The sequence below is a fragment of the Plutella xylostella genome, chromosome 29 (genome assembly GCF_932276165.1).
Source record: "Plutella xylostella chromosome 29, ilPluXylo3.1, whole genome shotgun sequence".
In the NCBI taxonomy this organism is placed as follows: Eukaryota; Metazoa; Arthropoda; class Insecta; order Lepidoptera; family Plutellidae; genus Plutella; species Plutella xylostella.
The window spans coordinates 10553767-10567941 of NC_064009.1; the positions used below are offsets into that span (position 1 = coordinate 10553767).

The 14175-nt window shown below is 35.0% G+C and overlaps 1 protein-coding gene across 3 annotated transcripts in view; it reads left to right on the plus strand.

Annotated features, from left to right (window-relative positions):
- Positions 1-5820: 5820 nt before the first annotated feature.
- LOC105380888 (GTP-binding protein Rhes) overlaps positions 5821-14175 on the plus strand; it is a 33902-nt gene continuing 25547 nt past the window's right edge. Inside the window, exon 1 of one of the 3 annotated variants that reach the window (XM_048631786.1) lies at positions 5821-6180. The gene's annotated coding sequence lies outside the window, so the exon portion shown is untranslated. The remainder of the gene's footprint in view (positions 6181-14175) is intronic. The other 2 variants (XM_048631788.1, XM_048631787.1) reach the window with 2 other exon arrangements.

The window sequence follows — 14175 nt, forward strand, 5'->3', positions numbered from 1 at the left end:
GAGTGCGTTCGGCTGGCTGTCCTGTCAGTATGGGTGTTCCCCAAGGCTCGATTTTAGGACCATTCTTGTTTCTTGTATATGTTAACGATTTACCGTTTTTGGTAGATAAATTATGTGAGATAGTACTGTTTGCTGATGATACTTCACTTATATTTAAGTTGAAGCGACAAGAAGTCAATTTTGACAATGCAAACAGTACTCTTTCCATAGTTGCTAATTGGTTCACTGTAAATAATTTAGCTCTTAACTCCAAGAAAACAAAATGTATTAAATTCACTTTGCCTAATGTAAGACAAGTAGAGACATATTTGACATTGAATAACGATAAGCTAGAGTTAGTAAATGAAACGGTATTCCTGGGTATTACAATTGACTCAAAGTTGCAATGGGGACCCCATATTGAGAGGATAGCCGGTAGATTGAGTTCTGCAGCTTATGTGGTTAGAACCATTAGACAGTTAACAGATGTAGATACAGCCAGGCTTGTGTATTTTAGTTATTTTCATAGTGTTATGTCTTACGGAATTCTATTGTGGGGACGAGCGGCTGACATTAATCAAATCTTTGTTCTGCAAAAACGAGCAATTCGAGCCATATATGTATTAGGGTCTAGAATTTCATTAAGAGATACGTTTAAGGAAATAGGTATACTAACTGTTCCATGCCAATATATCTATGAAAATATTATGTATGTTCGTAAAAACTTAAATTCATTTAGTAAAGTAGGAGCCACTCACGGTATTGAGACCAGAAACAAAAATAGGTTGCTTTTCCCCACACTCAGACTTTCGAAAACAAACACATCATTCATGGGGAACTGTATACGTTTTTATAATAAATTATCAAATGAAGCAATAAACCTTACTGAGCAAAAATTTAAGAATTATGTTAAAGCTACATTATGTAGTAAAGCTTACTATAGTATAAATGATTATTTAAACGACAAAAACGCGTGGTCTTGTCCACCTCAGCTAAGGCTATTGAAAAAATGAAATGGATATAGGTACTTAAGTAAAATTGTAGGTACTAGATATAAGTAAAAATTGTAATAGATTATAAGGAACAAGTTGAAAAGATGCTCGAGGAGTTTCTTTCGCCATTTCTTTCCTTCTCAATGACGGGGCCTTTGTGAAATGGTGGTAGATGACTATCGACAAATAATTGTAAAATTTTACGTCGATTAAACCATTTGAATTTGAATTTGAATTTGAAAATTTGGAACTGCTTTCTAGAGCAGCAATGCACTCTGTGCAATACGAATTAAGTTGCTATCGCCTTGAAATCTCTGAGTTGTCCTGAATGAGTACCTGAAACTACTCTGTTCATGCCCGGTTTCACACTTGTCACAGTCACAGTTGCCTATCACAGCGCTGCATTCCATTCTCAAGTTCTGATTCATTCGATATTCTCAGATGTGAATCCACTCAGTTATAGTTTTAACAAAAAAAAGTACTTAATAGCCAAGTATCTGGGGGCACGGCAGTGCCCCCACCAAGTCGAGCAAAAAAGCGGCACGGCTGTACCATCCTTTTCTCGAAGCAATTCAGGCCATTTTCGACCCCTAAAGTATACGGTGGGAGAGTAATTTTTATAAACTTTAGGTACAATAAAAGTATCTTCCAGCAAAATTAAACAGTTTTCAACCTAACAAGCCGAAAGGGGGTCTCTTTGGTACACCCCACAGCACTGCAGTTAAATTAGCAGAACTGAGGTCCAGCTGGGTGTGGTGCGGAGAACTCTCACTGTTACTACTTAGCAAACTAGTTTAGTTTTTAACTCTGTTGTTTTCACAGGCCAAGTTTAATTAACATTAGTACCTAGAGGCGGTAAGCAGGCGCCCACGGAGACCTGCGGACAGCTATGTGAAGTGGCAGTGGCCTATCTTCTAAAGACAGACAAAAGGCAATCGATCGGTCTGTCAAACCAAACACGTTATATGCTAGACTCTGCTGTCAATAGGCCAACTACTTATCGTAGTGTCATTCTGGCGGTAATACAACAACTAAGTAATTAATTTGTGCAGAATTACAATTCTGTTATGAATGAACACCAGATCATCGCCCCGAGAAAAATAAATATCTATATAGAAACAAATATCTGCCCCGGCAGAGATGCGAAACAGAGACTCTCGGCACTAAGAATGGTAATGTTTAAGATAAACATAATTATCTTCAACAAGAGTGACCCTGCTGTCTATCATTTCACTCCAAACCACTATAAACAGCCAGTACAAGCATATGAGGTATTATACAGGTGTCTAGTAGGTAGGAGAGGGAATGCTTCACAGACTAACAGCGACTAAAACTGAATACGTGCGGTTGCAGTTTGTTGTCGTCGTCGGTCGCTACTCTATTGTCTATGTTAGGTAGTGTGCATAGAACAATGCCCTACTACTTTACCTACTTACTTATACAATATAATATAAGACTCTATATTTGCAACAACAAACAATATAAAATAGTATACTTAAAAAGAAACAGTACAAAAAGGTGGCCTTCTATCTATCTATCTATCTTGGAGAGCTGATTTTCCGCATTTAGCCTCTAAGGTGGGCCATTATGCGTGAAATACCTAAGGTGGCCTTATTACTTATAGACATCGCAAGCATCCAGACGACTACTTTACACTTACTTCCCTTTATCAACATTTACGATCTATTACCAACACTAATGAAATGACACCCAGCCTGAACCAACCACAGATCTAGATTGGAGGCGTTCACCCTTGATTCAGCATTCGACCTGCATTCATAATCTGTGGCACACAGATCTATGCCTACATAGAGTGCAGGTACAAAAGTGACGACCATTTGAGCCGGGCTCTCTGCACTGGAGGGTTACTCTATACGGACAAAAAAATAACGAACGAGAGCTGTCGTGCAATCGGCAATACAACGATATAGAGTTGTAGCTCGCGCACCGTAGCTTAGTTTTTCGTCATATAGAATGACCCCCCTGGGGCGGGCTTGGTGTGGTGCCAAGTTCCAACACCATCGCCATGGATTGTAGTTAAATGGTGCGATCTGCATTATCTGCACTGAATAAACGTATTTCTTTCTTTCTTCTACAGGCAAGTACGTAACGAAAGAAACGCATGACGGCTACGTTATTTTTGCCATATTAGTGTACTGGGCTAGATCTTATCTCTGTGTGCTTTTGATAAATGATTCCATATGACTTTCATGATGACTTATTCTTACATTAGTATTTTATATTTTATATTTACCCAAAAAATACTTTAAAAAACTAAGTATACAAAGCATGTTTTCTCTGCATTTGGAAAACGTGCATATAACACATTCATTACGAATGCGTTCCTTTTCACTCTTTTAATGCAAAAATACTGTCCATTCCACGGTTTGTATTTATAATTTCTATTCGGAAAACGAAAAAAGTTGGATACGAGCTCAACTTTTGAGATGAAAAACGTGACTAAATGAATACCTACTTACATATAGGCACAGCAGAATGGACACTCAAACCGAAAACAAACCGAAATTAATTACAGAGCTGAACTTATTTTAAATTATATTTTCTCTCGTTCCTGTCAATGGAACAAACGTACCCTGTCTTTTTGTAAGGGTTTGTTTGTATAAAAAAGTCGAGTGCCTAATTAGATTGCGGTAAACACTGCGGGTATATAAACAGCGATTATGTACCGCCTTTTAGGTAAAGTAACAAATTATACAAGGCTTACATCATCCTAAGTAAATTTGTCTTCAAAGACTCAAGTATACTTATTTATAATTTATGTATTGCTGATGACTAGTAGGTACACTAATGCGAAGAACTATATGACATAGGTATCTACCGATAGGTACTTGAATGAGATCTAAATGCAAATCCTAGACATAGTCTAGTCTGTACATTTCATCTGTCCATTAAACTAATATTCTATTCTTCTTATAAAAAGCTCTCCCAAGTCCCATAACTCTCAGCCTTCAAGCTTTCCTTTATTCCTTCCTGAATTCTTTCATAGCGATCTGTTATAAAATGAGTAACTAAGTTTTAACGAGATGTCCCTAATAGCCGTGCCAGCAACAGCAGATTACATAATACCTACGTAGGAAATTTTATAAATTGCTTGTTAAGTAAATAATTACCTTTTGCCTACAAAATTAAAACGCTAGAGTGAATATGAGCGACAGCGAAGAAGCTTTAATATTAAAGTTTTTTAGTAAAAATTCTTGTTTACTTAATAAATGTTTTTAAAACTTAAGTAGGTACCTCAAATTTTAAAAAATCTTGTAATAAATTGAGAAACATAATAATTAAGTATCTGTTTGTAGAAAGATTTTATATATTTTTACTAGGTTGGCACATCATTTCATATGGAATAAACATAATGATAGATAGAATATAAATAATTTAATAACCTGAATAACAAGAAGAGCCTCAAATACAACTACAATAAATAGTGTGTAACTACATAGATAGTTTTTCCTTTTGCCATAATATATGATAATGTAATAAAATCATACTTTACCTTATTGGTTTTGTTTGATGGTTAGTGGATAGTTATTTACGTCACTGTTATTTTATGTATTTGTAGCAAACAATTACCGTTGAATAAAAACTGATAGGTCGTTATTTAATAAATTTATAAAATGTAAACAAGGTTTATTTAGACTGAAAACATCAGTGCGATAGTATAATTTGAATGCAAATTACCTCTGTATATATAGTTCCAACGAACCGAATAGGCAAAAATCACAAACCATAAGTAATTATTATACAATTATAACCATTAAGTCTTAAAGTTTTAATAGTACAATACAGTAGTACATTGATTTGCCGAAGATAAGTTCCCCGATAGCAAATTACACCCATTATAATTAACTCTATTTATACTCACGAGCAATCAAAAAGTTCCACGTACAAAATGGCGACACCAAATGACGCCAATTGAAGAATTTCATCAAAATATTTATGTCTTTAGATGATAATTTTATGACGCGTTATAAATTTACTTCAATATTGCAGTCGTAAACTTAGTCTTTTCCGCTTAGGAGTACATTGATGCTTTTCGCACTGGAACTTTTTTATTGCTCGTGAGTGTATACAGGGTGTTGCAAAATTGGTATACTAAGCCGAAACCTACATGTGCAGCATGGTATATCTAAGCCTGCTATGGTATGCTAAGGCTTAGATATACCATGCTGCACATGTAGGTTTCGGCTTAGTATACCCTTTTTGCAACACCCTGTATAAGTATTTAATTTATCCCTGACTCCAATAAATGCCGATAGTATCAAGATGGTAATACCGGAGTATTCGTAGTGCAGTATGCGCAACAGATATCTGTTGCTCCCCGGACACGTTGCCAGCTCAGCACCGGCCAGCTTTTGGCATCAGTTATTGGAATTTCACTCAAACGGGCCTCTTGGTAAACCGTTTCCGTACGTATAAGTTAGCTTTTCAGCAGTCGTGCTAGATATTGCTGCTTCACAACAAAATACCAATTTGTATTGTTTAAAAAAACATATTTTTACGAAAATACAATCAAAGCCAATAGTTCCAAATAAACCCATAGATCGGAAATGAATACTTAAAGTAATTAGTAAATAACTAGAAACTTTTTAAAAAACTTATGTGTTTTAATCGGTTCGGTACGTAGCCGCAGTGTGTGCAGCGACATATTATAAGTAGGTATTAAGTTATTAGGTACTCTCATATTCGGAGGTTAAAAACTAAACGAATTAATAAGAGACATCTTGGTATTCCATATTGCAAAGTACTAGGAGCCTATAACTAAGGAGAAGTGTGGTAGTGCTTCACCGCGTAGCCACCATACAGTTTTACTCAGTGCGCGCGTAGCAGCTCGTAGCACCGGTCGCGTCGTAGCGCTACGCCGCTGCTACGAAAACCGCATACATTTTCCCGTAGCCGGTTCTTTGCGAAGCGAGAAAACGCTAACTAACATTTGAAAATGGGACGATTTATTTTTAAAATGTGAACGTGTTTTAGCCAGCACTTTTTAGGTTGCGTTCAAATTTTTTGTGTCAGTGAAAAGTAAACTTTTTTAAAGGGTATAAAAGAAAATGTTTGTATTTTTTCTGTGTCAGTTAAAGTGGAGCAGCTCGCAGCCTCTTTGTCCGTCTGTCCCTGTCCGTGGCATTTTATCTCGAGAACAAGAATGTTGAGTCACGACATTAAAATTCAACGGAATCGGAAATAAATGGTGAAATTAAAAAGAAATATTCCAGCATGGTCGTGAAAGGGTTGAATGATGATTTTTTCCAATAGCATTTGAAAATAAAAAAATCTTATCTATTTAAGTAAAATACTTTATAGTCACAAAGAATTAAGAAAGTTGAAGCGAGTAAGGTGAGCTCGCAAATAAACATTTTTATTTCTTACATAAAATTTACTCCGTAGTACCTATTAAACTTTGTAAGACTAAAGCATAAACATTCGCGAGAGTGAGAGTGAGAGCATTATTCTCTGATTGACCATTTGAAGGAAATTAGATTAATAGATTTTAAATATTTATTTGTTACTGCCTTATCATGTGGGGAAAACGAAGAATAAGAAGAACTATTAGGTTATCACTTCACTTATCACCATAATTAGATTTTTTTATTTGTACACAACAAGAAAAGACGTTACATGTTAACTTATATGCCAACGCATAGTATGTAAAAAATTATGGTCTTATCGCTTAAAGCCATCGATATTTTCCAGACAACCTAACTTACCTATTAGGAACTCGTATGCAGGCTGGATTTTTGACTTTACGTTACTTTGCGTTTACGGTGATGATTCCTGGTGAGGCCTGACCACGGCCTGACTGACTGACGGAGGTACGAGGTGTACGTACGTATTTGTTCTATTTATAGTTTATAAAAACGCAATGCGGTTGACAGTGTTTGTTATGGTTTAACTAAATCTACTTAAATCACTATCTGAGTCTATGTTTTCTTTAACGTTTGCAATATTGATATTAGGTACAGGTACTTAAATCTATGGTAAGGCTATGCTAAGGGTACTTTCCGAAACCTTTGAAAAAAAATTAGCAAAACGACCGAATGAAATCATATTCCACTCATAATTAAATTAAATTCTAGCCTACCGAGTCTAACCAACAAAAATCCTCATAAAACCTTACTCAATTTCTTTCGTAAAAGTAGCCGGCACAAAGCAAAGTAGACAAACTTAAGTGTGACACAATTATGGTTTGCTTTATGGGCCATTAGCGGCGGAGTAACCGTGCTCAGCCGCCGTCCACTTTATATGAATCTAAGGAAAAGTGCTCCCGTAGGGTTACTCTATCTTGACCGGATCAAGAAACTAAGCCGCTCACTGCTAGAGTCAAGGCGGCGTCGCGATGACGTTGCGACGACTTTAAGGTGCAGGAATTATGCCTCATTTACAATAAGCGTTCTCTCCTCGTCTGCACCTCCAATCCGCCTAGACTTTTTCAGTGGGAGTCGAACTAGGCTCGCATATACAGGGTGTTGCAAAAAGTGTATACCTCATAAGCGAGGAAATCGCGACGATACCATCGTTGTGCCACGCATTTATATAAACTCTCATAGAACTCCCTAGCGTAGTTTCAAAACTTCGTATTTATTTAGGTAGGGTGTGTCCCTGTATATTTTTGAGGCAAAAGGAAATCGGATGTTTAATAAAATACACGCCATAACAAATAACACTCGGAATATGCATCGATGTGAGGGATTCTTCATTTGTGTGGTGTGATATGTGTGATGTGTGTGGTGTGTCATAAACTCGTTTGCATAATGCTTCCTTATTTTGACAAAGCGCTCAATAATACTCGTAATACTGTTGTATATTTTAAAGAATATAGAAACTTAGCAAAGCGACTGGAACTGCTCCAAATGTATTCCTTTTATATTCATACCTTTAGCTAGTACCTACCAATATACCTGTACTTATTCCTAGGGTATACCCAAAGGTCTCACGTTTCACGTAAAGGAAGGCGATTGAGCCTACGATTACACTTCGACAAACGATTATTTTTATGTTTATAGAGACCTTTGTACGGAACCTTTGGGATCTAAATGGGGACAAACTTTTTTTGATGCTACCTTTACATTCGTCCAGATACTCGTACAAATACTAAGTAAAATAAATGGAAGTATAGTAGAAAATATAGTACTTGCAGGTGTAAACATAATTGTCATAGTTGTTTACATAGCAAATTCCATGTAATCAACTAGAAGTTTCCGCCAATTAACGACAAGAAAGCAGTGTTTGGACTGAAATATTAATTTCATTTGTGTTAGGCACCAATTATTTTCAACGACCCAGCTTTACAAAATGTTCAAGTTGACAATATAATTTCTTCATTCAGAATAATAGTAAATAGATAGATGTAAGTATAAAAAGTATCTTCATTTCACAGCGTAGCATATTGTAATATTTTGGTATTTGTTTTTGAAGAAAAGTTAAGGTTTTTAATTAATTTACTTGCTATACCCAAAACTATCCTCTTTATATCTCCTCTTCAGTGTGAAGTATGGTGATGTAATTTAATGAGCGCAATGTGAACGAGGCATCAGTTATGTAAGATGTATAGATAAAGGTGCTGAGTCTAAGCCTGACTCTGTCTATTGTTACAGCTTCAAATGTTTGCCATTTCATATTGTACTCGTATTGAGGACGCCGCGCCGACTGTCACGGGAATAAAAGGGAGATCGAATGAATCGATCGTCTAAAGATTCAAATGTTTGAAGTTTGACTTAAGTATTTATAGAAAAGAACGATGATTAAGAACATCGATGAATTCATGCACGTGCAAAGAAGAAGAAGCGGCCAAGATGTGATGTGACCTACAAAATATAGCGACCAAATTTTATTACACCAATGAGTGATGCCATGTTAATTAAATGTACTTCAATATTGCAGACAATAAGTAATCAATAAGCTAATCTTTCCGTTTAGAAGTAATTTGACACTAGAACTTATTTATTGCTACGTATTTCTGCACATACGTCATTATCACTTCCTACATACTCGTATGCAATATAGGGCTACAATAGTTTAAATTAAGATTTCAGAACCCAAGAACAGTGTTCACGATGCCATCTCCGCTACTACCGATTGGCCAGCAGTGGAGAGGGTTCAAATATATCAAAATTAAACCACTCCTAAGTGCCATTATAGACATCACCCGTCACAAGTTCTATCGTTTATAACCCTTTCATACCCTAGTACGTACTTCGGTTTATGTAAATGGAATTAATTGACCCATTAACTAATTAATATTGACGACATGAAAATGTCGTTGTTCCGAGATCCCTTATCAGTAGTCTCGAGGGTGCACGCAAAGCGCTTCCCTGGCTGACACTATACCTTATTTTACGTCCGTCGTACTCTCGGAAAAAAATATAATCCATTTAGAAAATTCGGTTGCATCCTGTAATTTAATGCACTAGAACTTATATGTAGAAATATTCGTAAGTATTATAAACGTACATCGGTGTATGTATCGACATTGGTATTATAAATATGATCTTAACCCAGTTTTTTTTTCTGTGGCTTCAACTAAAATACTTCGCAGCAAAAAACGATAAAAGCAAACACACAATAGCATTTCCAATATCATTTGATTTCACCTATCTATATACTTCCCCAATAGTCCATTAGAGGCATAATGAATCGAGTAGAGCGCTGGTATGTCTCATAATATTCTCTAAAAGCTTCAGATCCGCCCAGATCTTCTTAAACGAAGGTTCTACTCCCCTGAGGCGAACCCAGGGAGCTTTTCTACTAATTTATGAGAAAAACACTTTTATTGTCATCTACCTATAGCAATTTTTCCGCGAGTTTTAATTCGCCTTAGAAAGTTTTCCCGTGGGAAGCCTGGGGTATTTTTTTGTTTAATCCAGAGTATCAGATTTCTTTTAAAAAAACCGTGATAGAGTAACAAACATCCATGCATTCATATAGGATTTAAAATGACATAAAATATGTCGGATACGTAACATAATAACCCAGAATCTGTTCAATCAGTCATTAATTTCCACCCGACAGAAGTAAACTGCTGTAACCAAATAATTATGCAGAAAATACTAGAATGGTCCCTAAACCGATTGGGCCAGCGAACCTTCGGATCGCAGGTCCGTTCTAGTAATAGGTAAATGTGCCTTTGACGTGAATAAGGCTCAGCACTAATGTGGAAATGTATATTAGATCGCACTGTTGGGACGCGACTAATGCTATTGAAGTATTCAGACACTACGGAGATTTAAATGCATTAGTTGTGATTAGGAAGGCTCCGTTTGTCACCGAAACTTTAGTTAGTTTCGCTTTCCACACAGCGTGGCTTTAGAAATTCGTGACAAAGAAATGCTCCCCATACTAAAACACCACCAAAAGTGGTCTAGAATGACTCCCTGAGCCACCCTATATTTTCACTTTTGTAACACCCTGTAATGATAATTGTGAAACATATTTATTATAAATACATACATATTATGCTCATGATTGTAATCTTGTACATGTGTACTCACGTGATAGGTCGCGAGCCGTATCGCCATTTTTTTTGATATATTATAAATATTTTTTAGAATTGAATAGGTATCATCAGAAAGAAAGAAAGAAAATGGAATTTATTTCGTACAAGACACAAAACAAATAAATAAAATGCTCATTATCTCAGCAAGTTAGATAAGTAGCATTTTCTTGTACCTCTTTGAATATTATAATTTTGTATGTATTATTGTATATATAACTATATATATTTATTTTATAGTATTATTAGTAATTTATAGTATGTATATTTTATGTATATCTATTAAGTTAATTATCAAGTGACTTTATTTTGTTTTTGCTTTTTCAATTTAGTAACTACTTTTTTTTGTTGCACCTTTCTACTAGTTTTTCTGTACCTCCTGTAGGTTGGCTGGTAGAAAATGCTTTTAGCATTAAGTCCACCTTTTGTACACTTATATTTCATATTTGTGCAATAAAGTATCAAATAAAATAATAAATAATAAAACGAAATAGAGATATACATGTCATATACCTAACTGACAACACAAATAGGTTAAACAATAATGGTACTTCTTAATGCTGGGTTACAAAGTGTCTCAAACAAAATGGTCACCGTCTCAACATAATGTCACAGAAACCTGTGACGCTGAAATTCATCAGGTGGCCGCGAGTCGTGCTCGGTGCAGTGTAAATATTTATGATACTTATAAATTATATTTTAGAATAAAACAAGATGGTTTCATCAACATTTAACAATGCTTTGCTATTGACCAGAGTTTAAGTACATAAATATAAAAGTATAATAATTAAAATTATTAAGTTAATGTCAAGCTGTTGTTTGTTCTCCGCTTTTATCTAGAATCTAGATATTAGCCCGAGATCTAGATAGAGCACGCCCCTAGGTTAGACACACAATAGGTTAGGGTGACCAAATCACCATTATTACGAAAATTACTGGAAAAATATTAAATCCTACTAATGTAAAAACGGCTGAACCGATTTTAACGAAATTTTGTAAGGAGTTAGCTGAGACCCTAGATTAACACTTAAGCTACTTTTTATTTCGGTATTCCCACGCGAAAACTTTTTAAACTTTTATTTGGCGAAGCGAAGCTCACGGGAACAGGTAGTCCATAATATTAACAATAAATTTATGGCAAAAGTTAGTAATAAACATCTGGTTAAACATGAATTTCATTATTATCATCCAATTAATGCAAATTGGAAAATATAAGTTAAAAAACTAAGCAGGTATATTACAAACAGTTTGGATCTTGAATCTGGCACTTGGGCTTAGAATCGGTTTACCAATAAGATAAAAATAATATTTTATTTTTAATTTATTAAAATTTTACAAAATTTATTTATAATTTAATCACTTTATTGTATGTATACACAAATTACACAGTTAAAAGTAAAAGTTAAAAGTACAAGAAAGAACAATACAAGTATATGTATACAAAGGCGAACTTATCGCCTAAACGCGTTTTAACGCCTAATTTCTTCCAGTCAACCTTTAATGTGTGGAAATAAAAGTAAGCCTTCTTAAAATATACACATTACTACTGTTTGTTCTAAATATGTTATTTAAAGTACTTAGAATAGTATAATCAAATCTGAACAAAGGTACGATATGTACTTTGTATACATACACTAAGATACAATATATATTTCTATTAGTATAGATATATTATTGTATTGAAATCTTGCAAGCACGTACATTGTGGTCTCCCTACATCTAAAGTGCTGAGGGAACCTTTATTCTGCTGACACTCGCCACCTTAATAAACGTTTCTTTAATAATTCGGTACAAATTCTTGCGTCCCTGTGTACACGGCAATTTACTTCATTGTTCAGACGAAAGAAGACTCTATTGCCTTCAGTTATGGTCAGAGTTCATAATGAGATTACATAATGTTGCTGAGTAATTATTTATTCAACTTATTAAAAGTAACGTAGAAAACAATTATTATTACCTATCACTAGTTCAATAATTCAAACTAAACTAAAAAGAAAATGAGTAGGTAAATAGAATGTCTTGAATATTTTTTCTGTAGTAGACTGTAATATTAATGTAATAATAATAATCACTTTATTTCACAATAATAATTTCAGTTTCATTGGTGTTTCGTGTAGGGAAAGACTGGAGACACATTGATAGTATTGATACCCAAACTAGGATACTGCAGATAAATAAAAACAAGAAGACAAGACATGATAAGATTGTTCAGCTTTGAGTCAAGTAAAAAAAATACTTATTCTATTATTTCGATTAGAAGTGATTGCATTAAGTAATATTCTATTCTATTTCACTAGACACATACAACATACAATACAACAAGCCCCGTAAGCCCGCGTGCCCCCGCGCCCCGCGCCCCGCCCCCCGCCCCCGCAGGTCGGCAGAAATTGGTTATTAGAAGAATATCCCCGAGGATTAAACCAATCGGAAGAGAAAACTAAATATGGCTTTATTTGAGCGCCAGATTTATTACTCTTTCATACGTTGTTTTATGTTCTCCGAGGAACGTTCGTATTTTTGTTTAATATACAGGATGTTCATGTCCATGTGCTGAACAGCCTGTATATTATACTATATTTAAACTATTGTATTTATAATTTTATTTTAGCGTGAGTTCTGTATATGCCTTAAAACAGACACGACTTGAGTCGATAATATTCGTGATTCTCACACAGATCGCAATGTCTTATGTAAACCTCCACCCAGTAATAAAGATATGTGAATTAATAAATGTAATTTTTGGATTTTATCGAAAAAATATTATAATATACTCACGGGCAATGAAAACTTTCCAATCACAAAATTCCGACACCAAAAGAACCCAATTTTTTCAGAGATTTCATTTAAAATTTTAACAAAATATTATAGTTTTTTAAGTTAAGGCGTTATTAAGCTAACCTTTTCAGTTTAGTACTAATTTGGTGCTTTTCTCAGTGGAACCATTTCATTGCCCGTGAGTGTACTTCGAGAGTACAACAAAAACTTATTAGGTAATTGTTGCAATAATACCCAATTTTTTGTGATCTTTCGGCAACAACAATGTTTTGCCAACATCCTGTATATCGGCACACATCCCACACAGTGGCTCGCAGTGTCGACACAAAGGCTCACTCTTGTCATCCGGTACATGAACAGCAGACGGGAAGGCTACATACATGATATGTAATGTGTTGGCGGCATGGTTGATACAGGTAAAAATCTACTTCATTTAAGTTAATGTGTGTATTATTTTGTGTTTTTTAACCAAAAATATATGATAACGTCTTGACATTAATCTTTCATCGCTAACCCATCGGCTATATACATTTTTAACGACCATCTAACCTAGACATATCAACATTTTACAATTTAGATTAATTTATAACAATGTAAAACCATAATTACTTAATTTATACTTGGAGCACTTTTGTAGCAGTCTGTGTAGCTTCGTAGCACTTTCGTAGCGGGCTACGAAACCTCGTAGCATTTTCGTAGCGGGCTGCGTAGCCTCGTAGCAAGCGACGTAGCGTCTGCGTAGCAATGTCTTTCTGTGTCATTATTTAAGTTTTGTTGGTTCATGCTTTTATATTTATGAATACTGACATCATTAGTTTTGATATTTTATTTATTCTATCTGTACCTGCTGTATTTTCCTGGAAAATCTGGCGTGATAATAATCTCTAAATTAATAAAGCTACTCAGAGCTGAATTCTTTTA